This window comes from Pseudophryne corroboree, chromosome 7 (assembly GCF_028390025.1).
Source record: "Pseudophryne corroboree isolate aPseCor3 chromosome 7, aPseCor3.hap2, whole genome shotgun sequence".
Lineage (NCBI taxonomy): Eukaryota > Metazoa > Chordata > Amphibia > Anura > Myobatrachidae > Pseudophryne > Pseudophryne corroboree.
Window position 1 is genome coordinate 226,191,781 of NC_086450.1, and position 24,043 is coordinate 226,215,823.

Genomic DNA, 24,043 nt, shown 5'->3' on the forward strand with positions numbered 1-24,043 from the left:
TAAATAAAAAAAAAAAAAAAAATATATATATATATATATATATATATATACACAAATCAAAGTATTACCCAAATTGTTTTCCGAGTTTCATGGTGTAAAACACCTTTGGCTGCAGGACACGATTAATACTAAATTCAAAGCATTACTGGTTGACTTGATCATATAATCTGCATACACTGTTATTAGTGGATTATTTACTCGCAGGTACACGAAGACTTTCTCCTTACCATCACACTGATATAGTCATGTATCGCCGGTGTGACGTCACACGTCCTTCTACGCCGGCAATTTTGCAACAGCTCGTCACCGCGATTTACGGCTAAGAGGAAACCGCTGCAGCCGCCCTTTTTATGCTGGAGGTCAGTATTCCGTACTGCTGCCCAGTGCGAGTACTCGGGGTAACTGTCATATAGACGCCCAGTCATAGCACCGCAGGCGGAATCTCAGAACCGCTGTAGTTGTTTGTAGTACTAGGTTACTGTACTGGTATTATATTAGCATGACAGTGGAAGGCAGGGCTGTGTGCAGGCTCGGTTGTACCACGTGGAATGATGAGAGAGAGGGTGAGATTCCTGTGACAGGGACAGTCTACTGTTCAAAAGGCCACATACTACCCTTGAAGTAAATTAAACCATTTAAGAGCAAGCCATAAAATTTTAGCAATTGCTAATTGGGTTATGTCCTCCTTTCAGTTTTTCACAAACATTGATAAACTAAGATTAATAATAATGCAGGCAGCTATCAGTGAGTACTATAATATCAGCATACATTTTAAATGATGACTACACGTTATAACAAAAACCAGTTATCAGTAAAGTGCTGTGGGCCGCACAGAGGGTCGCTCGTTTCTGATGTCATTTAGGGGTCTATTCATGTAGCAGTGAAAAGCCCTGTTTTGCGTTAAACAGGGCTTTTCTCTGCCTACTGCAATTCACAGAACGGGTTACCGTGGAGAAGTCTGACTTCTCCAGCGGTACACCCGCTCTGTGCCCGAATCGCATCACCATACCTTTGTATGGTGAGTGCGATTCTCCATGGAGTTCAGGTTCGCCATTTCAGGACGGCGTAACCTGAACTGTGGTGCGGAGACGGCAGGGAAGCTCAATGCTTCTCTGCTCGGCACCTGGCGCTGGCTCCGACCTCCCAGCAACCACTGCGGCCTGCCGGGAGGTCAACAAGCTGCGCATGCACGAAGGGACCCGCCGCTGGACTCCACGCATCGCAGGGAGGGACCGCTGGAGATGACCTCACCACAGGAGGCCCAGACACCGCAGCGCATCGTCGGAAGGGTGAGTATACATGAATTGCTACTTATTACAGCTATACATCGCATCGAAGCGATGTGATGTATAGTGATAAGTAGCAATTCTGTTTTTGTTTTCTACATGAATAGACCCCTTAGGGCAGGCATGTCCAAACTGCGTCCCTCCAGCTGTTGAGAAACTACACATCCCAGCATGCCATGACACAGCTTTAGTATTCTCTGACAGCAAAACTGTGTCAGGGCATGCTGGGATATGTAGTTTCACAACAGCTGGAGGGCCGCAGTTTGGACATGCCTGCCTTAGGGTCTTTGTTACATGACTATTAAATCATTTAGGCAACATCATTACAGTGTTTCGCAAACATGTCCCCCAATGGGTTGGGTATGGGTGACTGGGGCTTGGGATACCACCGGTCACCATACCGACGCCGGGATCCCGGTGTTTAGACTCCCGGGGGGGGAACAAGCGCAACAAAGCCCTTGCGGGCTCGCTGCGCTCGCCACGGGTTCTATTCCCACTCTATGGGTGTCGTAGACACCAACGAGTGGGAATAGTCCCTGCCAGTAGGCATGCTGACTGTCGGGCTTTCCACCGGGCGAGATTCCGCCATCGGTAAAGTGACCGGTGGTCTCCCAGCCGCCAGTCACATAACTGCATACCCCTATAAAATATATATATATATATATATATATATTTATATTTTTATTCTGTACAAGTCCTGGATTTTCCTGGTCATAATATATAATATGTATGCAGCAGTGTAGTCATAACCTGGTGTGCTGTTAATAATGGAAGAATAGGTCACATATTGTGTATGCACCTGTGCGCAGTGCTGCAAGTATGGCGGTACGGGGTGGTACGGCGTACCTTTAAGAAAATCCCAGCAGGTACGCCGGGCCGCCACCTTGCAGACACCGGGTCTTGGAGAGAGGAGAGCGCAGCATGCGCCTCCTGCCTGCGAGTCCCGAGTCCGCCGGCGGCGTGCACCGAGACGGTTCGTGAGCCAGTCAGAAGCCGCTGCTGCCGGACCGCTAGACCTGATTGGCTCGCGGTCCGGCGCCAGTTCAGCAGACCGGACGGAGGGCAGGAGAGGGACAGGAGGAGCGCGTGCTGCGCTCTCCTCTCCCCAGCAGAAGATATTGCCAGCCCCAGGCAGCAGCAACAACGGTAAGTTGCACTGCTGAGGCATATTTGGCACTCTGGGGGCATGTGTATCTGGCACTCTGGGGGCATATCTGGCACTGTGGGGTCATGTGTATCTGGCACTGTGGGGGCATATCTGGCACTGTGGGGGCATATCTGGCACTGTGGGGGCATGTGTACCTGGCACTGTGGTGTCATATCTGGCACTGTGGGGGCATATGTGTATCTGGCACTGTGGGGGCATATCTGGCACTGTGGGGGCATATGTGTATCTGACACTCTGGGGCAATGTGTATCTTGCACTGTGGGGGCATATATAACACTACTGGGGACATTTGTTCACCTGGCACTGTAGGGGCATATCTGGCACTATGGGGGCATATGTGTATCTGGCACTATTGATGTCATAAGTGTATCTGGTCCCCCCATATGTGTATCACGCCCCCATTTCTCTGACGTCCTAAGTGGATGCTGGGACTCCGTAAGGACCATGGGGAATAGCGGCTCCGCAGGAGACTGGGCACAACTAAAGAAAGCTTTAGGACTACCTGGTGTGCACTGGCTCCTCCCTCTATGACCCTCCTCCAGACCTCAGTTAGAATCTTATGCCTGGCTGAGCTGGATGCACACTAGGGGCTCTCCTGAGCTCCTAGAAAAAGAAAGTTTATTTTAGGTTTTTTATTTTCAGTGAGATCTGCTGGCAACAGACTCACTGCTACGAGGGACTAAGGGGAGAGAAGCGAACCTACCTGCTTGCAGCTAGCTTGGGCTTCTAGGCTACTGGACACCATTAGCTCCAGAGGGATCGAACACAGGGCCCGACCTCGATAGTCCGGTCCCGGAGCCGCGCCGCCGTCCCCCTTACAGAGCCAGAAGCAAGAAGACAGTCCTGGAAATCAGCGGCAGAAGACTTCGGTCTTCATCAAGGTAGCGCACAGCACTGCAGCTGTGCGCCATTGCTTCCCATGCACACCTCACACTCCGGTCACTGATGGGTGCAGGGCGCTGGGGGGGGGGGGGGGGCGCCCTGGGCTGCAATATTAAGTACCTTGGCTGGCAAAACTACACATAATATAGTCATAGAGACTATATATGTGTAAAATCCCCTGCCAGATATACCTACAATAAAGCGGGAGAAGTCTGCCGAAAAAGGGGCGGGGCTATCTCCCTCAGCACACTGGCGCCATTTTCCCTCACAGCTCCGCTGGAAGGATCGCTCCCAGGCTCTCCCCTGCAGTTTCCAGACTACATAGGGTAAAAAAGAGAGGGGGGGCACTAAATTTAGGCGCAATATTGTGTATACAAGCAGCTATTTGGAAAATCACTCAGTTACAGTGTTAATCCCTGTGTTATATAGCGCTCTGGTGTGTGCTGGCATACTCTCTCTCTGTCTCCCCAAAGGGCTTTGTGGGGTCCTGTCCTCAGTCAGAGCATTCCCTGTGTGTGTGCGGTGTGTTGGTACGGCTGTGTCGACATGTTTGATGAGGAGGCTTATGTGGAGGCGGAGCAGTTGCCGATAAATGTGATGTCACCCCCTGCGGGGCCGACACCTGAGTGGATGGACTTGTGGAAGGAATTACGTGAAAGTGTCAACTCCTTACATAAAAGGTTTGACGACATAGCAGATGTGGGACAGCCGGCTTCTCAGCTCGTGCCTGCCCAACTGTCTCAAAAGCCATCAGGGGCTCTAAAACGCCCGCTACCTCAGATGGCAGGCACAGATGTCGACATGGATACTGAATCCAGTGTCGACGACGATGAGACTAATGTAACTTCCAATAGGGCCACACGTTACATGATTGAGGCAATAAAAAATGTGTTGCACATTTCTGATGTTACCCCAGGTACCACAAAAAAGGGTATTATGTTTGGGGAGAAAAAACTACCAGTGGTTTTTCCCCCATCTGAGGAATAAAATGAAGTGTGTGAAGAAGCGTGGGCTTCCCCCGATAAGAAACTGGTAATTTCTAAAAGGTTACTAATGGCGTACCCTTTCCCGCCAGAGGATAGGTCACGTTGGGAAACATCCCCTAGGGAGGATAAAGCGCTCACACGCCTGTCAAAGAAGGTGGCACTACCGTCTCCGGATACGGCCGCCCTAAAGGAGCCTGCTGATAGGAAGCAGGAGGCTATCCTGAAGTCTGTGTATACACACTCGGGTATTATATTGAGACCGGCTATTGCTTCAGCATGGATGTGCAGTGCTGCAGCTGCGTGGTCAGATTCCCTGTCAGAAAATATTGATACCCTAGACAGGGACACTATATTGCTAACCATAGAGCATATAAAAGACGCAGTCTTATACATGAGAGATGCACAGAGGGATATTTGCCGGCTGGCATCTAAAATAAGTGCAATGTCCATTTCTGCCATGAGAGGATTATGGACTCGGCAGTGGACAGGTGATGCAGATTCTAAAAGGCACATGGAAGTTTTGCCTTATAAAGGTGAGGAGTTGTTTGGGGATGGTCTCTCGGACCTCGTTTCCACAGCCACAGCTGGGAAGTCAGCATTTTTACCCCATGTTCCCTCACAGCCAAAGAAAGCACCGTATTATCAGGTACAGTCCTTTCGGCCCCAGAAAGGCAAGCGGGTTAAAGGCGCGTCCTTTCTGCCCAGAGGCAGAGGTAGAGGGAAAAAGCTGCAGCATACAGCCAGTTCCCAGGAGCAAAAGTCCACCCCTGCTTCCTCCAAGTCCACCGCATGACGCTGGGGCTCCACAGGCGGAGCCAGGTACGGTGGGGGCCCATCTCAAAAACTTCAGCAATCAGTGGGCTTGCTCACGGTTGGATCCCTGGATCCTTCAAGTGGTATCTCAGGGGTACAAGCTGGAATTCGAGACGTCTCCCCCCCGCCGTTTCCTCAAATCTGCCTTGCCAACAACTTTCTCAGGCAGGGAGGCAGTGCTAGAGGCAATTCACAAGCTGTATTCCCAGCAGGTGATAGTCAAGGTGCCCCTCCTTCAACAAGGACGGGGTTACTATTCCACAATGTTTGTGGTACCGAAACCGGACGGTTCGGTGAGACCCATTTTAAATTTGAAATCCTTGAACACTTATATAAAAAAATTCAAGTTCAAGATGGAATCGCTCAGGGCGGTTATTTCAAGCCTGGACGAGGGGGATTACATGGTATCACTGGACATCAAGGATGCTTACCTGCATGTCCCCATTTACCATCCTCACCAGGAGTACCTCAGATTTGTGGTACAGGATTGTCATTACCAATTCCAGACGTTGCCGTTTGGTCTGTCCACGGCACCGAGGGTATTTACCAAGGTAATGGCCGAAATGATGATACTCCTTCGAAAAAAGGGAGTTTTAATTATCCCGTACTTGGACGATCTCCTGATAAAGGCGAGGTCCAGGGAGCAGTTGTTGGTCGGGGTAGCACTATCTCGGGAGGTGCTACAACAGCACGGTTGGATTCTAAATATTCCAAAGTCACAGCTGGTCCCTACGACACGTCTACTGTTCCTGGGGATGGTTCTGGACACAGAACAGAAAAAAGTGTTTCTCCCGGAGGAGAAAGTCAAGGAGCTGTCATCTCTAGTCAGAGGACTCCTGAAACCAAAACAGGTGTCGGTGCATCACTGCACGCGAGTCCTGGGAAAAATGGTAGCTTCCTACGAAGCAATTCCATTCGGCAGGTTCCATGCAAGGATTTTTCAGTGGGACCTGTTGGACAAGTGGTCCGGATCGCATCTTCAGATGCATCGGCTGATAACCCTGTCTCCAAGGACCAGGGTGTCTCTGCTGTGGTGGCTGCAGAGTGCTCATCTTCAAGGGCCGCAGATTTGGCATACAGGACTGGGTCCTGGTGACCACGGATGCCAGCCTTCGAGGCTGGGGGCAGTCACACAGGGAAGAAACTTCCAAGGACTATGGTCAAGTCAGGAGACTTCCCTACACATAAATATTCTGGAACTGAGGGCCTTTTACAATGCCCTAAGTCAGGCAAGACCCCTGCTTCAAAACCAGCCGGTACTGATCCAGTCAGACAACATCACGGCGGTCGCCCATGTAAATCGACAGGGCGGCACAAGAAGCAGGATGGCGATGGCAGAAGCCACAAGGATTCTCCGATGGGCGGAAAATCACGTGTTAGCACTGTCAGCAGTGTTCATTCCGGGAGTGGACAACTGGGAAGCAGACTTCCTCAGCAGGCACGACCTCCACCCGGGAGAGTGGGGACTTCATCCAGAAGTTTTCCAAATGATTGTAAACCGTTGGGAAAGGCCACAGGTGGACATGATGGCATCCCGCCTAAACAAAAAGCTAGAAAGATATTGCGCCAGGTCGAGAGACCCTCAGGCAATAGCTGTGGACGCTCTAGTGACACCGTGGGTGTACCGGTCGGTTTATGTGTCCCCTACTCTTCCTCTCATACCCAAGGTACTGAGGATAATATGGAGAAGAGGAGTAAGAACTATACTCATTGTTCCGGATTGGCCAAGAAGAGCTTGGTACCCGGAACTTCAAGAGATGATCTCAGAGGACCCATGGCCTCTGCCGCTCAGACAGGACCTGCTGCAGCAGGGGCCCTGTCTGTTCCAAGACTTACCGCGGCTGCGTTTGACGGCATGGCGGTTGAACGCCGGATCCTGAAGGAAAAGGGCATTCCGGAGGAAGTCATTCCTACGCTGATTAAAGCTAGGAAAGAAGTGACCGCAAACCATTATCACCGCATTTGGCGAAAATATGTTGCGTGGTGTGAGGCCAGGAAGGCCCCAACGGAGGAATTTCAGCTGGGCCGTTTTCTGCACTTCCTACAGTCAGGGGTGACTATGGGCCTAAAATTGGGTTCCATTAAGGTCCAGATTTCGACTCTATCGATTTTCTTCCAGAAAGAACTGGCTTCACTACCTGAAGTTCTGACTTTTGTTAAGGGAGTGCTACATATTCAGCCCCCTTTTGTGCCTCCAGTGGCACCTTGGGATCTCAACGTGGTGTTGGATTTCCTAAAGTCACATTGGTTTGAGCCACTTAAAACCGTGGAATTAAAATATCTCACGTGGAAAGTGGTCATGCTGTTGGCCTTGGCTTCGGCCAGGCGTGTGTCAGAATTGGCGGCTTTGTCATGTAAAAGCCCTTATCTGATTTTCCATATGGATAGGGCAGAATTGAGGACTCGTCCCCAGTTTCTCCCTAAGGTGGTATCAGCCTTTCATTTGAACCAACCTATTGTGGTGCCTGCGGCTACTAAAGACTTGGAGGCTTCCAAGTTGTTGGACGTAGTCAGGGCCCTGAAAATGTATGTTTCCAGGACGGCTAGTGTCAGGAAAACTGACTCGCTATTTATCCTGTATGCACCCAACAAGCTGGGTGCTCCTGCTTCAAAGCAGACTATTGCTCGCTGGATCTGTAGTACGATTCAGCTTGCACATTCTGCGGCTGGACTGCCGCATCCTAAATCAGTGAAAGCCCATTCCACGAGGAAGGTGGGCTCTTCTTGGGCGGCTGCCCGAGGGGTCTCGGCTTTACAACTTTGCCGAGCAGCTACTTGGTCGGGGTCAAACACATTTGCTAAATTCTACAAGTTTGACACCCTGGCTGAGGAGGACCTAGAGTTTGCCCATTCGGTGCTGCAGAGTCATCCGCACTCTCCCGCCCGTTTGGGAGCTTTGGTATAATCCCCATGGTCCTTACGGAGTCCCAGCATCCACTTAGGATTTCAGAGAAAATAAGATTTTACTCACCGGTAAATCTATTTCTCGTAGTCCGTAGTGGATGCTGGGCGCCCATCCCAAGTGCGGATTGTCTGCAATACTTGTATATAGTTATTGTTTAACTAAAGGGTTATTGTTGAGCCATCTGTTGAGAGGCTCAGTTATTATTCATACTGTTATCTGGGTATAGTATCACGAGTTATACGGTGTGATTGGTGTGGCTGGTATGAGTCTTACCCGGGATTCAAAATCCTTCCTTATTGTGTCAGCTCTTCCGGGCACAGTATCCTAACTGAGGTCTGGAGGAGGGTCATAGAGGGAGGAGCCAGTGCACACCAGGTAGTACTAAAGCTTTCTTTAGTTGTGCCCAGTCTCCTGCGGAGCCGCTATTCCCCATGGTCCTTACGGAGTCCCAGCATCCACTACGGACTACGAGAAATAGATTTACCGGTGAGTAAAATCTTATTTTTCATTGTCCATGCCCCATGTGGCACTTGGCCACACCCATTTTTCGGCCCAAGCCTTCGGCGGGCGCACACAGTGCCTATAAGACATTTTTTTCTACTTACACCACTGCCTGTGCGTAATCTTGTGGCTGTGGGCAATGCCATGTTCTTACTTTTCAAAGGTTTACATAAATGTTTCCACTTGTGTTTACATTTGTTGACAGGAGTGCAAGCTATTGTTCTGTGGGGGTCATTCCGAGTTGATCGTAGCTGTGCTAAATTTAGCACAGCTACGATCGTAAACTCAGACATGCGGGGAGACGCCCAGCACAGGGCTAGTCCGCCCCGCATGTCAGTGCCGGCCCCCCCGCGCAAATACAAAAGCATCGAACAGGGGCGATGCTCTTGTATTTGTTGGAGTAACTCCCGGCCAGCGCAGCTCCTGCGGCTGGCCGGGAGTTGTGTCTCGCTGCAGCTGGCCGCAGCGGCTGCGTGATACGTCAGGCAGCCGCCACGCCCCCCAACGGTCCGGCCACGCCTGCGTTGGCCGGACCGCGCCTACTAAACGGCGGCTTAACGCCGCCGTTCAGCCCCCTCCCGCTTAGCGACCGCCTCTGTCTCAAAGGCGATCGCTGGGCACCGACAACTGCCATGCGCTGGCGCACTGCGGCGCCATTGCATGCGTAGTTCCGACCCGATCGCTGCATGCGACAAACTGCAGCGAGCGATCGGGTCGGAATGACCCTCTATGTTATCAGTCATTTCAATCTCGGAGAAGCAACAGAGGATTGTGCTGTACGTAGGAAAAAATAAGATTTCTCTATCGTCCTAAGTGGATGCTGGGGTTCCTGAAAGGACCATGGGGAATAGCGGCTCCGCAGGAGACAGGGCACAAAAAAGTAAAGCTTTACTAGGTCAGGTGGTGTGCACTGGCTCCTCCCCCTATGACCCTCCTCCAGACTCCAGTTAGATTTTGTGCCCGAACGAGAAGGGTGCAATCTAGGTGGCTCTCCTAAAGAGCTGCTTAGAGAAAGTTTAGTTTAGGTTTTTTTCTTTACAGTGAGTCCTGCTGGCAACAGGATCACTGCAACGTGGGACTTAGGGGGAAAGTAGTAAACTCACCTGCATGCAGAGTGGATTTGCTGCTTGGCTACTGGACACCATTAGCTCCAGAGGGATCGAACACAGGCCCAGCCGTGGAGTCCGGTCCCGGAGCCGCGCCGCCGACCCCCTTGCAGATGCTGAAGCGTGAAGAGGTCCGGAAACCGGCGGCTGAAGACTCCTCAGTCTTCATAAGGTAGCGCACAGCACTGCAGCTGTGCGCCATTTTCCTCTCAGCACACTTCACTGGGCAGTCACTGAGGGTGCAGAGCGCTGGGGGGGGGCGCTCTGAGAGGCAAATATAAACCTTATACAAGGCTAAAAATACCTCACATATAGCCCATAGGGGCTATATGGAGATATTTAACCCCTGCCTGACTGGAAAAATAGCGGGAGAAGAACCCGCCGAAAAAGGGGCGGGGCCTATCTCCTCAGCACACGGCGCCATTTTCTGTCACAGCTCCGCTGGTCAGAACGGCTCCCAGGTCTCTCCCCTGCACTGCACTACAGAAACAGGGTAAAACAGAGAGGGGGGGCACATTAATGGCTATATATATATATATTAAAGCAGCTATAAGGGAGCACTTAATATAAGGATATCCCTTGTATATATAGCGCTTTGTGGTGTGTGCTGGCAGACTCTCCCTCTGTCTCCCCAAAAGGGCTAGTGGGTCCTGTCTTCATTAGAGCATTCCCTGTGCGTTTGCGGTGTGTGTCGGTACGTGGTGTCGACATGTATGAGGACGATATTGGTGTGGAGGCGGAGCAATTGCCAAATATGCAGATGTCACCCCCCAGGGGGTCGACACCAGAATGGATGCCTTTATTTGTGGAATTACGTGATGGTTTATCTTCCCTTAAACAGTCAGTTGAGGACATGAGGCGGCCGGACAATCAATTAATGCCTGTCCAGGCGCCTCAAACACCGTCAGGGGCTGTAAAACGCCCTTTGCCTCAGTCGGTCGACACAGACCCAGACACGGGCACTGATTCCAGTGACGACGGTAGAAATTCAAACGTATTTTCCAGTAGGGCCACACGTTATATGATTTTGGCAATGAAGGAGACGTTACATTTAGCTGATACTACAGATACCGTAAAACAGGGTATTATGTATGGTGTGAAAAAACTACAAACAGTTTTTCCTGAATCAGAAGAATTAAATGACGTGTGTGATGAAGCGTGGGTTGCTCCTGATAAAAAGTTGATAATTTCAAAAAAGTTATTGGCATTATACCCTTTCCCGCCAGAGGTTAGGGCGCGCTGGGAAACACCCCCTAAGGTGGACAAGGCGCTCACACGCTTATCCAAACAAGTGGCGTTACCCTCTCCTGAGACGGCCGCACTTAAGGATCCATCAGATAGAAAGATGGAAGTTATTCAAAAGAATATATACACACATGCAGGTGTTATACTACGACCAGCTATAGCAACTGCCTGGATGTGCAGTGCTGGAGTAGTTTGGTCAGAATCCCTGATTGAAAATATTGATACCCTAGATAGGGACAATGTTTTACTGTCGTTAGAACAAATAAAGGATGCATTTATCTATATGCGTGATGCACAGAGGGATATTTGCACACTGGCATCTCGGGTGAGTGCTATGTCCATTTCAGCCAGAAGAGCCTTATGGACACGACAGTGGACAGGCGATGCGGATTCAAAACGTCACATGGAGGTTTTGCCGTATAAAGGGGAGGAGTTATTTGGAGTTGGTCTATCAGACTTGGTGGCCACGGCTACTGCCGGGAAATCCACTTTTTTACCTCAAGTCACTCCCCAACAGAGAAAGGCACCGACCTTTCAACCGCAGCCTTTTCGCTCCTACAAAAATAAGAGAGCAAAGGGCTTGTCGTACCTGCCACGAGGCAGAGGAAGAGGGAAGAGACACCAACAGGCAGCTCCTTCCCAGGAACAGAAGCCCTCCCCGGCTCCTGCAAAAACCTCAGCATGACGCTGGGGCCTCTCAAGCGGACTCGGGGACAGTGGGGGGCCGTCTCAAAAATTACAGCGCGCAGTGGGCTCACTCGCAGGTAGACCCCTGGATCCTGCAGATAATATCTCAGGGGTACAGGTTGGAATTAGAGACGGATCCTCCTCATCGTTTCCTGAAGTCTGCCTTACCAACCGTCTCTTCCGAAAGGGAGAGGGTGTTGGAAGCCATTCACAAGCTGTACGCTCAGCAGGTGATAGTCAAAGTACCCCTATTACAACAAGGAAAGGGGTATTATTCCACTCTATTTGTGGTACCGAAGCCGGATGGCTCGGTAAGGCCTATTCTAAATCTGAAGTCCTTGAACCTCTACATAAAAAAGTTCAAGTTCAAGATGGAGTCACTCAGAGCAGTGATAGCGAACCTGGAAGAAGGGGACTTTATGGTATCCTTGGACATCAAGGATGCGTATCTACACGTTCCGATTTACCCCGCACACCAGGGGTACCTCAGGTTCATTGTTCAAAACTGTCACTATCAGTTTCAGACGCTGCCGTTCGGATTGTCCACGGCGCCTCGGGTCTTTACCAAGGTAATGGCCGAGATGATGATTCTTCTTCGAAGAAAAGGCGTATTAGTTATCCCATACTTGGACGATCTCCTAATAAGGGCAAGGTCCAGAGAACAGCTGGAGACAGCTTTAGCACTATCTCAAGAGGTGCTAAGACAACACGGGTGGATTCTGAATATTCCAAAATCCCATTTAATCCCGACAACTCGTCTGCTGTTCCTAGGAATGATTCTGGACACGGTTCAGAAAAAGGTTTTCCTTCCAGAGGAAAAAGCCAAGGAGTTATCCGATCTGGTCAGGAACCTCCTAAAACCAGGAAAAGTGTCAGTACATCAATGCACAAGAGTCCTGGGAAAAATGGTGGCTTCTTACGAAGCAATTCCATTCGGCAGATTCCATGCAAGAATATTCCAAAGGGATCTGTTGGACAAATGGTCAGGGTCGCATCTGCAGATGCACCTGCAAATAACCCTGTCACCAAAGACAAGGGTGTCACTTCTGTGGTGGTTGCAGAAGGCTCACCTATTAGAAGGCCGCAGATTCGGCATTCAGGATTGGATCCTGGTGACCACGGACGCCAGCCTGAGAGGCTGGGGAGCAGTCACACAAGGAAGAAACTTCCAGGGAGTATGGAAGGAAAGCCGGTGTTGATTCAGTCGGACAACATCACGGCGGTCGCCCATGTAAACAGGCAGGGCGGCACAAGAAGCAGGAGTGCAATGGCAGAAGCTGCCAAGATTCTTCGCTGGGCGGAGAATCACGTGATAGCACTGTCAGCAGTGTTCATCCCGGGCGTGGACAACTGGGAAGCAGACTTCCTCAGCAGACACGATCTTCATCCGGGAGAGTGGGGTCTACATCCAGAAGTCTTCAACATGTTAATAGACCGTTGGGAAAGACCAATTGTAGACATGATGGCGTCTCGCCTCAACAAGAAACTGGACAAATATTGCGCCAGGTCAAGAGATCCACAGGCAATAGCTGTGGACGCACTGGTAACTCCTTGGGTGTACCAGTCAGTGTATGTGTTTCCTCCTCTGCCGCTCATACCAAAGGTATTGAAGATCATACGGCAAAGAAGAGTAAGAACAATACTAGTGGTTCCGGATTGGCCGAGAAGGACTTGGTATCCGGAACTTCAAGAGATGCTCACGGACGAACCGTGGCCTCTACCTCTGAGAAGGGACCTGCTACAGCAGGGTCCCTGTCTTTTTCAAGACTTACCGCGGCTGCGTTTGACGGCATGGCGGTTGAACGCCAGATCCTAAAAGGGAAAGGCATTCCAGAAGAAGTCATTCCTACCTTGATTAAGGCACGGAAGGAAGTCACCGTGAAACATTATCACCGCATTTGGCGAAAATATGTAGCGTGGTGCGAGGATCGGAGGGTTCCGACGGAGGAATTCCAACTGGGTCGTTTCCTACATTTCCTGCAATCAGGATTATCTATGGGTCTCAAATTGGGATCCATTAAGGTTCAAATTTCGGCCCTGTCAATATTCTTCCAAAAAGAATTGGCCTCTGTCCCTGAGGTCCAGACTTTTGTCACGGGAGTACTGCATATACAGCCTCCTGTGGTGCCTCCGGTGGCACCGTGGGATCTAAATGTAGTTTTAGATTTCCTCAAATCCCATTGGTTTGAACCATTGAAAAAGGTGGATTTTAAATATCTCACATTGAAAGTGACTATGTTACTAGCCCTGGCCTCTGCCAGGAGAGTATCTGAATTGGCGGCTTTATCTTATAAAAGTCCTTATCTAATCTTCCATTCGGATAGGGCAGAACTGCGGACTCGTCCGCATTTTCTCCCTAAAGTGGTATCAGCATTTCATCTGAACCAACCTATTGTGGTGCCTGCGGCCACTAGCGACTTGGAGGACTCCAAGTTGTTGGACGTTGTCAGAGCCTTAAAAATATACATTGCAAGGACGGCTGGAGTCAGAAAATCTGACTCGCTGTTTATATTGTATGCACCCAACAAGTTGGGCGCACCTGCTTCTAAGCAGTCGATTGCTCGTTGGATTTGTAACACAATTCAACTTGCACATTCTGTGGCAGGCCTGCCACAGCCTAAAACTGTAAAAGCCCACTCCACAAGGAAGGTGGGCTCATCTTGGGCGGCTGCCCGAGGGGTCTCGGCATTACAACTCTGCCGAGCAGCTACGTGGTCGGGGGAGAACACGTTTGTAAAATTTTACAAATTTGATACCCTGGCAAAGGAGGACCTGGAGTTCTCTCATTCGGTGCTGCAGAGTCATCCGCACTCTCCCGCCCGTTTGGGAGCTTTGGTATAATCCCCATGGTCCTTTCAGGAACCCCAGCATCCACTTAGGACGATAGAGAAAATAAGAATTTACTTACCGATAATTCTATTTCTCGGAGTCCGTAGTGGATGCTGGGCGCCCATCCCAAGTGCGGATTATCTGCAATACTTGTACATAGTTATTGTTAACTAATTCGGGTTATTGTTAAGGAGCCATCTTTAAGAGGCCCTTTCTGTTGTCATACTGTTAACTGGGTTTAGATCACAAGTTGTACGGTGTGATTGGTGTGGCTGGTATGAGTCTTACCCGGGATTCAAAATGCCTCCCTTATTGTGTATGCTCGTCCGGGCACAGTACCTAACTGGAGTCTGGAGGAGGGTCATAGGGGGAGGAGCCAGTGCACACCACCTGACCTAGTAAAGCTTTACTTTTTTGTGCCCTGTCTCCTGCGGAGCCGCTATTCCCCATGGTCCTTTCAGGAACCCCAGCATCCACTACGGACTCCGAGAAATAGAATTATCGGTAAGTAAATTCTTATTTTTAAACCTACCGGTAAATCTATTTCTCGTAGTCCGTAGAGGATGCTGGGGACTCCGTAAGGACCATGGGGAATAGACGGGCTCCGCAGGAGACATGGCCACTTTAAGAAAGAACTTGACTCTGGGTGTGCACTGGCTCCTCCCTCTATGCCCCTCCTCCAGACCTCAGTTAGAGAAACTGTGCCCAGAGGAGATGGACAGTACGAGGAAAGGATTTTTGTTAATCCAAGGGCAAGATCCATACCAGCCACACCAATCACACCGAATAACTCGTGATAAACTACCCAGTTAACAGTATGAAAACAACAACATAGCATCAGTCCAAGACCGATGAAACTATAACATAACCCTTATGTAAGCAATAACTATATACAAGTCTTGAAGAAGTAGTCCGCTCTTGGGACTGGCGCCCAGCATCCTCTACGGACTACGAGAAATAGATTTACCGGTAGGTTTAAAATCTTATTTTCTCTAACGTCATAGAGGATGCTGGGGACTCCGTAAGGACTATGGGGATTATACCAAAGCTCCCAAACGGGCGGGAGAGTGCGGATGACTCTGCAGCACCGATTGAGCAAACAGGAGGTCCCCCTCAGCCAGGGTATCAAACTTATAGAACTTTGTAAAGGTGTTTGACCCCGACCAAGTAGCAGCCCGGCACAACTGTAGTGCCGAGACCCCTCGGGCAGCCGCCCAAGAAGAGCCCACCTTCCTAGTGGAATGGGCCTTAACCGATTTTGGTAACGGCAATCCTGCCGTAGAATGCGCCTGCTGAATCGTGTTACAGATCCAGCGAGCAATAGTCTGCTTTGAAGCAGGGCCACCAACTTTGATGGCTGCATACAGGACAAACAGTGCTTCTGTTTTTCTGATCCTAGCCGTTCTGGCCACGTAAATTTTCAAAGCCCTGACCACATCAAGGGACTCAGAATCCTCCAAGTCACGTGTAGCCACAATGCACGACAATAGGTTGGTTCATATGAAAGGATGAGACCACCTTAGGTAGGAATTGAGGACGGGTCCGCAATTCCGCTCTATCCATATGGAAAACCAGATAGGGGCTTTTATGTGATAAAGCCGCCAATTCCGAAACTCGCCTAGCCGAAACCAAGGCTAACAACATGACCACCATCCAGGTGAGATATTTCAACTTCACTGTCTTAAGTGGTTCAAACCAATGTGACTTAAGGAGACTTAACACCACGTTAAGGTCCCAAGGCGCCACCGGAGGTACAAGAAATGGATAAGGCCGAAATCTGAACTTTTAATGGAGCCTAATTTCAGGCCCAAATTCACTCCAGTTTGTAGGAAACGAAGAAAACGGCCCAGGTGGAATTCTTCCGTAGGAGCATTCCTGGCCTCACACCAAGAAACATATTTTCTCCATACTCGGTGATAATGTTTAGATGTCACGTGCTTCCTAGCCTTTATTTGCGTAGGAATGACCTCATCCGGAATACCTTTTTCCGCTAGGATCCGGCGTTCAACCGCCATGCCGTCAAACGCAGCCGCGGTAAGTCTTGGAACAGACAGGGACCTTGTTGTAACAAGTCTAGCCTTAGAGGAAGAGGCCACGGATCTTCTGTGAGCATTTCTTGCAGATCCGGATACCAGGTCCTCCGTGGCCAATCTGGAACAATGAGAATTGCTTTCACTCCTCTTTTTCTTATTATCCTCAACACCTGGGTATGAGAGGAAGAGAAGGAAACACATACACCGACTGGAACACCCACGGTGTCACCAGGGCGTCTACAGCTACCGCCTGAGGGTCTCTTGACCTGGCGCAATACCTTTGTAGCTTTTTGTTGAGACGGGATGCCATCATGTTTATTTGGGGTAGTCCCCACCGACTTGCAATCTGCGCGAAGACTTCCTGATGAAGTCCCCACTCTCCCGAATGCAGAGCGTGTCTGCTGAGGAAGTCTGCTTCCCAGTCGTCCATTCCCGGAATGAACACTGCTGACAGGGCGCTTACATGATTCCCCGCCCAGCAAAGAACTCTGGTGGCTTTCGCCATTGCCACTCTGCTCCTTGTGCCGCCCTGGCGGTTTACATGAGCTGATCTACTGTCACTTGTTGTGGTTTCAACAAGTTCATGACTAGAGTCATGAGTTCCTGCGCTTTTCCCTTCGGAAGAAAAAACCTTTTCTGGTCTGTGTCCAGAATAATGCCCAAGAAGGGCAGACGAGTTGTAGGATTCAGCTGCAACTTTGGAATATTGAGAATCCAGCCGTGTCGCTGTAACACATTCAGTGAAAGTGATACGCTGCTCAGCAACTTCTCCCATGATCTCACTTTTATGAGGAGATCGTCCAAGTACGGGATAATTGTGACACCCTGCTTGCGCCGGAGCACCATCGTTTCCGCCATTACCTTGATGAAAATTCTCGGGGCAGTGGAAAGCCCAAACGGCAACGTCTGAAATTGGTAATGACAATCCTGTACCTCAAATCTCAGGTACGCCTGATGAGGATATATGGGGACATGTAGGTATGCATCCTTTATGTCCTGAGATACCAAAAAATCTCCCCCTTCTAGGCTGGCGATGACCGCCCTGAGTGATTCCATCTTGAACTTGAACCGTTTTAAGTAAAGGTTCAGGGGTTTTAAATTTAAAATGGGTCTGACCGAACCGTCCGGTTTCGGAACCACAAACAGAGTTGAGTAGTACCCCTGCCCTCTTTGAAGCAGGGGAACCTCTACCACCACTTGTTGCAGACACAATCTGTGAATCGCATGTAACACTATCTCCCTTTCCAGGGGTTGTTTCGGTAGGGCCGATTTGAAAAAACCGGCGAGGAGGCACTTCTTCGAAATCCAGCTTGTAACCCTGGGAAACAATTTCTATTGCTCATGGATCCACCTGTGAGTGGACCCAGACGTGGCTGAACAGTCGAAGACGTGCCCCCACAAGAGCTGACTCCCTCAGGGGAGCCCCAGCGTCATGCGGTGGATTTAACAGAGGCAGAGGAGGACTTCTGTTCCTGGGAACTAGCTGTGTTGTGCAGCTTTTTCCCTCCATCCTTACCTCTGGCAAGAAAGAACGAACCACGTGCTCTCTCGCTTTTATTGGAACGAAAGGACTGCATTTGATAATGAGGCACTTTCTTAGATTGTGAGGGAATATATGGCAAAAAATTTTATTTACCTGCCGTAGCCGTGGAGACGAGATCCGAGAGGCCCTCTCGTAACAATTCCTCACCCTTGTAAGGCAACAACTCCATATGCCTCTTTTAGTCGGCATCACCTGTCCACTGCATGTGCCCCAGGACACGTCTAGCAGAAATTGACATAGCGTTGTGAGGTCTGGAGGAGGGGCATAGAGGGAGGAGCCAGTGCACACCCAGAGTCAAGTTCTTTCTTAAAGTGCCCATGTCTCCTGCGGAGCCCGTCTATTCCCCATGGTCCTTACGGAGTCCCCAGCATCCTCTAGGACGTTAGAGAAATTAATCTTCTGCCATCAAAGTTTGTCAGATATTTTCAGTTCCGATAAACTTTTCCAGATATATTTGTGAATGGTGAGAACTGTGTTTGAAGGCAGTTATCATTTAACAAAATAACTCACATGAGGAACTCTGAAAGATTTAGTAGTTCTCGGGCATGTGGTAGGAGTGAAAGGAATTCAGTGGTGTCTTGCAAATTAGGGAGTATTAGACCAAAATGTTGCTGCACATGTGTGTCCCACAACCGGCACTAATTGGACATTTAAAGCCTCCAAGTGCACCCACGGTATGTAGGATCAAGGCTAAGTAAAACTATCTTTCATTATATTCTAGTAAACTCATTGTTAAGTTTTGGGTCAGCTTATCCTCTTTAAACAAACATTCCCCATAAAACAGTAGTCGTAAAAACGCGATATAGGGTGTAATTTACTCAGTTTTAGTGACCGGGGACTCACATTTCAAACATGGGTGGGTCCGTGGGACGCGCTCTGCTGCAGCCAATCCCTAGCCTGCCAGATTGATTGATTGCTCTGTGACCCGGCTGCAGGCTTTAAAAATAGGAGGTGGAGCCTTGCCAGTCCGGACTGGATGGCACAGCTCTGTGGCAGCTCTCCTCGATTTGGTGAGTTGTGCCTCTGTTACTGGGGAAGGGTGTTGGGGTCTGAGTGCTGCCAGTGTTCCGCAGCCGGGGAGGAGGCCTGGGTACTCCGTAATCCCGCGGCCAGCTCCGGGTGCTGATGCTGCTTTTGATCTGAGCTGTTACAATCGGGGGGGGGGGGGCTTGGTGGCCTGACTGTTCCTGCGCCCCTTTCTTACTTCTGTTAGACCCCTGTCCTGACCGTCCCCAGTGCCAAAAGTTCATGGAAGGTATGTTCAAAGGCACTGGCAGCCATCTCCATGCGCAGTAGCAGCCCCTGATTGTAAGCACCACTGATGCCAGGCCAGTTAGGAAAAAGCGGTACTGCTGTAGAACAAGTGGAAAGTGCTGCTCAGCCTCTCTCTTGGTCACTCCCTCCATCTCCCCTCTCCATGTTTCCTCATCTCCGCCTCCCCCCCCCCTCTCTCGGTCTCCCATCTCTCTTTCTCCGCCCCCTCTACTCTCCTCTTTCTCTCTCCGGCTCTCCCCCCCCCCCCTCTCTTTCTCTCTCTCTCTCTCTCTCTCTCTCCATTTTTTCCCCTTTCTCTCCCCCTCTCTCTCCATCCCCCCCTCTCTGTCTCCGTCTCCCCCCCCCCTCCCCCCCCCTTTCTCTAACGTCCTAGTGGATGCTGGGGACTCCGTAAGGCCCCTGGGGAATAGACGGGCTCCGCAGGAGACGGGGCACTCTAAGAAAGATTTAGTACTACTGGTGTGCACTGGCTCCTCCCTCTATGCCCCTCCTCCAGACCTCAGTTAGAATCTGTGCCCGGCCAGAGCTGGGTGCTTTTAGTGAGCTCTCCTGAGCTTGCTAATAAGAAAGTATTTTAGTTAGGTTTTTTATTTTCAGAGAGCTTCTGCTGGCAACAGACTCTGCTACGTGGGACTGAGGGGAGAGAAGCAAATCTACTAACTGCGGCTAGGTTGCGCTTCTTAGGCTACTGGACACCATTAGCTCCAGAGGGATCGAACACAGGACCTGACCTTGTCGTCCGTTCCCGGAGCCGCGCCGCCGTCCCCCTCGCAGAGCCAGAAGACAGAAGCCGGCGGGTTGAAGCAAGAAGACGTCAAAATCGGCGGCAGAAGACTCCTGTCTTCATATGAGGTAGCGCACAGCACTGCAGCTGTGCGCCATTTCGCCCACACTAACCCACACACTCCGGTCACTGTAGGGTGCAGGGCGCAGGGGGGGGGCACCCTGGGCAGCAATTGATTACATCCTGGCAAAAAGCAGCATATATACAGTTGGACACTGTTATATGCATGAGCCCCCGCCATTAATTTTACACAAAATCGCGGGAGAAGCCCGTCGCTGAGGGGGCGGGGCCTTCTTCCTCAGCACTCACCAGCGCCATTTTCTCTCCACAGCTCCGCTGAGAGGAAGCTCCCCAGGCTCTCCCCTGCACGATAGAGAGGGTGAAAAAGAGAGGGGGGGCACATAAATTTGGCGTAAAAACAATATATACAGCAGCTACTGGGTTAACACTAAGTTACTGTGTGATTCCTGGGTCATATAGCGCTGGGGTGTGTGCTGGCATACTCTCTCTCTGTCTCTCCAAAGGGCCTTGTGGGGGAACTGTCTTCAAATAGAGCATCCCCTGTGTGTGTGGTGTGTCGGTACGTGTGTGTCGACATGTCTGAGGTAAAAGGCTCCCCTAAGGAGGAGATAGAGCAAATATGTGTGTGAGAGGGTGTCTCCGTCGACAACGCCGACACCTGTTTGGATATGTGTAAGTGCTGAGGCACAAAAGATTAGAGAACAGACAGGAAATCTACCCATGTCTGTCCCTATGTCACAGAGACCTTCAGAGTCTCTCAATGCTCACTATCCAAAATAATAAACACTGATATCGACACGGAGTTTGACTCCAGTGTCGACTACGATAATGCAAAGTTACAGCCAAAATGGCTGAAAGGTATTCAATATATGATTATTGTACTAAAAGATGATTTGCATATCACTGATGACTCATTTGTCCCTGACACAAGGGTACACATGGTAAGGGGAAGAAAGCTGAGGTAAATTTCCCTCCTCTCATGAGGAAAAAGAGCGGGAATCTCCAGACAAGAGACTGCAGCTTCCCACAAAAGATTCTCAGGCAGTATCCTTTCCCCACTAGGGCCAGGATGTGATGGGAATATTCCCCTAGGGTGTCAGGTTTGCACAGAAGGTAGCACTAGCTATTCTCAGGGATCCTGCAGATAGCGTGCACATTCTAGTACACTACTCAGACCGGCGATTGTGTCGGCATGGGTTTATAGCGCTGTGGCAGCGTGGACAGGTACTTTATCAGCAGAGATTGAGACCCTAGTATGCATATAGATGCTGTCTTAAGAGATGGGTTTATATATAAAACATGCCCAAAGAGACATGGGTATACTGGGTCCTAGAGTCAAAGCTTTGTCGATTTCTGCTTGACGTGTCCTGTAGAATATGCAATGGACAGATGATGCCGACTTAAGAGGCATATGGAAGGCTGAGGATTGTGTGGAGAAGGGTTCTCGGACCTGGTCTCCCCAGCTATAGCTGGTAATTCTGATATTTTGCCTTATATTCCTGCACAGCCTAGGAAAGCACAACATTATTAAATGCAGCCTTTCGAATAAAGAAACAAGAAAGTCCGAGGTGCGTCCTTTCTTGCCAGTGGCAGGGGCAGAGAAAAGAAGCTGCACAACACAGCTAGTTCCCAGGAACAGAAGTCCTCCCCGGCCTCTACAAAAATCCACCGCATGTCGCTGGGGCTCCACAGGCGGAGCTAGGCCCGGTGGGGGCACGCCTTCGTAAGTTCAGCCACAAGTGGGTTCACTCCCTGTTAGATCCCTGGGCAATAGATATTGTGTCTCAGGGATACAAGCTGGACTTTGAGAAGATGCCCCCTCACCGACGGCCTGGCCGGCTTCCCCCCACGAGAGGGAAGCAGTGTTAACTGCAATTCACAAATTGTATCTTCAACAAGGTGGTGGTCAAGGTTCCCCTCCCTCAACAAGGAGGGGGTTATTATTCGACCATGTTGTAGTCCCGAAACCAGACGGTTCGGTCGGACCCATATTGAATTTAAAATCCCTGTACCTGAAATGGTTCAAATCAAGATGGAATCGCTAAGAGCGGTTATTGCAAGCCTGAAAGGGGGAGATTTTATGGTGACTCGGGACATAAAGGATGCATACCTTCATGCCCCCATTTATCCACCTCATCAGGCGTACCTCAGAATTGCTGTACGGGATTGTCATTACCAATTTCAGACGTTGCCGTTTGGTCTCTCCACGGCCTTGAGAATATTCACCAAGGTAATGGCGGAAATGATGGTGCTCCTGCGGAAGCAGGGTGTCACTATTATCACGTACTTGGACGATCTCCTCATAAAAGCGAGATCAAGAGAGCAGTTGCTGAACAGCGTATCACTTTCTCTGGAAGTGTAACGGCAACACGGCTGGATTCTATATATTCCAAAGTCGCAGTTGGTTCTTACAGCTCATCTGCCTCTCCTAGGCATGATCCTAGACTCAGACCAGAAAAGGGTTTATCTCCCGATAGAGAGAGCTCAGGAGCTCGTGACACTGGTCAGGAATCTATTAAAACCAAAACAGGTGTCAGTGCATCACTGCACTTGAGTCCTGGGAAGGAGGGTGGCATCATACGAGGCCATTCCCTTCGGCAGGTTCCATACGAGGACCTTCCAATGGGACTTACTGGACAAGTGGTCCGGATCACATCTTCAGATGCATCGGTTAATCACCCTATCCCCCAGAGCCAGGGTGTCTCTCCTGTGGTGACTGCAGAGTGCTCACCGTATCGAAGGTCGCAGATTCGGCATTCAGGACTGGGTCCTGGTGACCACGGATGCAAGCCTCCGAGGGTGGGGGGCAGTCACACAGGGAAGAAATTTCCAAGGGCTGTGGTCAAGGCAGGAGACTTGCCTTCACATCAATATCCTGGAACTAAGGGCCATATACAACGCCCTAAGTCAAGCGGAGACCCTGCTTCGCGACCAACCGGTTCTGATTCAGTCAGACAATATCACCGCAGTGGCTCATGTAAACCGCCAAGGCGGCACAAGGAGCAGGGTGGCGATGGTAGAAGCCACCAGAATTCTTCGCTGGGCGGAGAATCACGCAAGCGCACTGTCAGTAGTGTTCATTCCGGGAGTGGACAACTGGGAAGCAGACTTCCTCAGCAGGCACGACCTCCACCCGGGAGAGTGGGGACTTCATCAAGAAGTCTTCGCGCAGATTGTAGGTCGGTGGAAACTGCCACTGGTGGACATGATGGCATCCCGCCTCAACAAAAAGCTACAGAGGTATTGCGCCAGGTCAAGGGACTCTCAGGCGATAGCTGTAGACGCACTGGTGACACCGTGGATGTTCCAGTCGGTTTATGTGTTTCCTCCTTTTCCTCTCTTACCCAAGGTGCTGAGAATCATAAGGAAAAGAGGAGTGAGAACAATACTCATTGTTCCGGAATGGCCAAGAAGGACTTGATATCCAGAGCTGCAAGAAATGCTCACAGAGGACCCATGGCCTCTGCCTCTAGGGCAGGATCTGTTGCAGCAGGGACCTTGTATGTTCCAAGACTTACCGCAGCTGCGTTTGACGGCATGGCGGTTGGATGCCGGATCCTAGTAGAAAAGAGGGATTCCGGATGAGGTTATTCCTACGCTGATAAGGGCTAGGAAGGACGTGACGGCTAAACATTATCACCGTATACGGCGAAAATATGTTGCTGGGTGTGAGGCCAGGAATGCCTCTACAGAGGAAGTCCAGCTGGGCCGTTTCCTTCACTTCCTACAGTCGGGAGTGACTTTAGGCCTAGGATTGGGGTCCATTAAGGTCCAGATTTCGGCCCGATCCATTTTCTTTCATACAAAACCTAGCTTCTCTACCTGAAGTTCAGACGTTTGTAAAGGGAGTGCTGCATATTCAGCCCCTTTTTTGTGCCACCAGTGGCACCGTGGGATCTTAACGTGGTGTTGAGTTTCCTGAAATCTCACTGGTTTGAGCCGCTTAAGACCGTGGAGTTAAAATATCTCACGTGGAAAG

The 24,043-nt window shown here is 50.2% G+C and overlaps 1 protein-coding gene across 1 annotated transcript in view; it reads left to right on the forward strand.

Moving 5' to 3' along the window:
* The first annotated feature begins 235 nt into the window (after nt 1-235).
* Nucleotides 236-24,043, forward strand: part of TMEM177 (transmembrane protein 177) — a 65,927-nt gene continuing 42,119 nt past the window's right edge. Inside the window, exon 1 of the mRNA XM_063933983.1 lies at nt 236-359. The gene's annotated coding sequence lies outside the window, so the exon portion shown is untranslated. The remainder of the gene's footprint in view (nt 360-24,043) is intronic.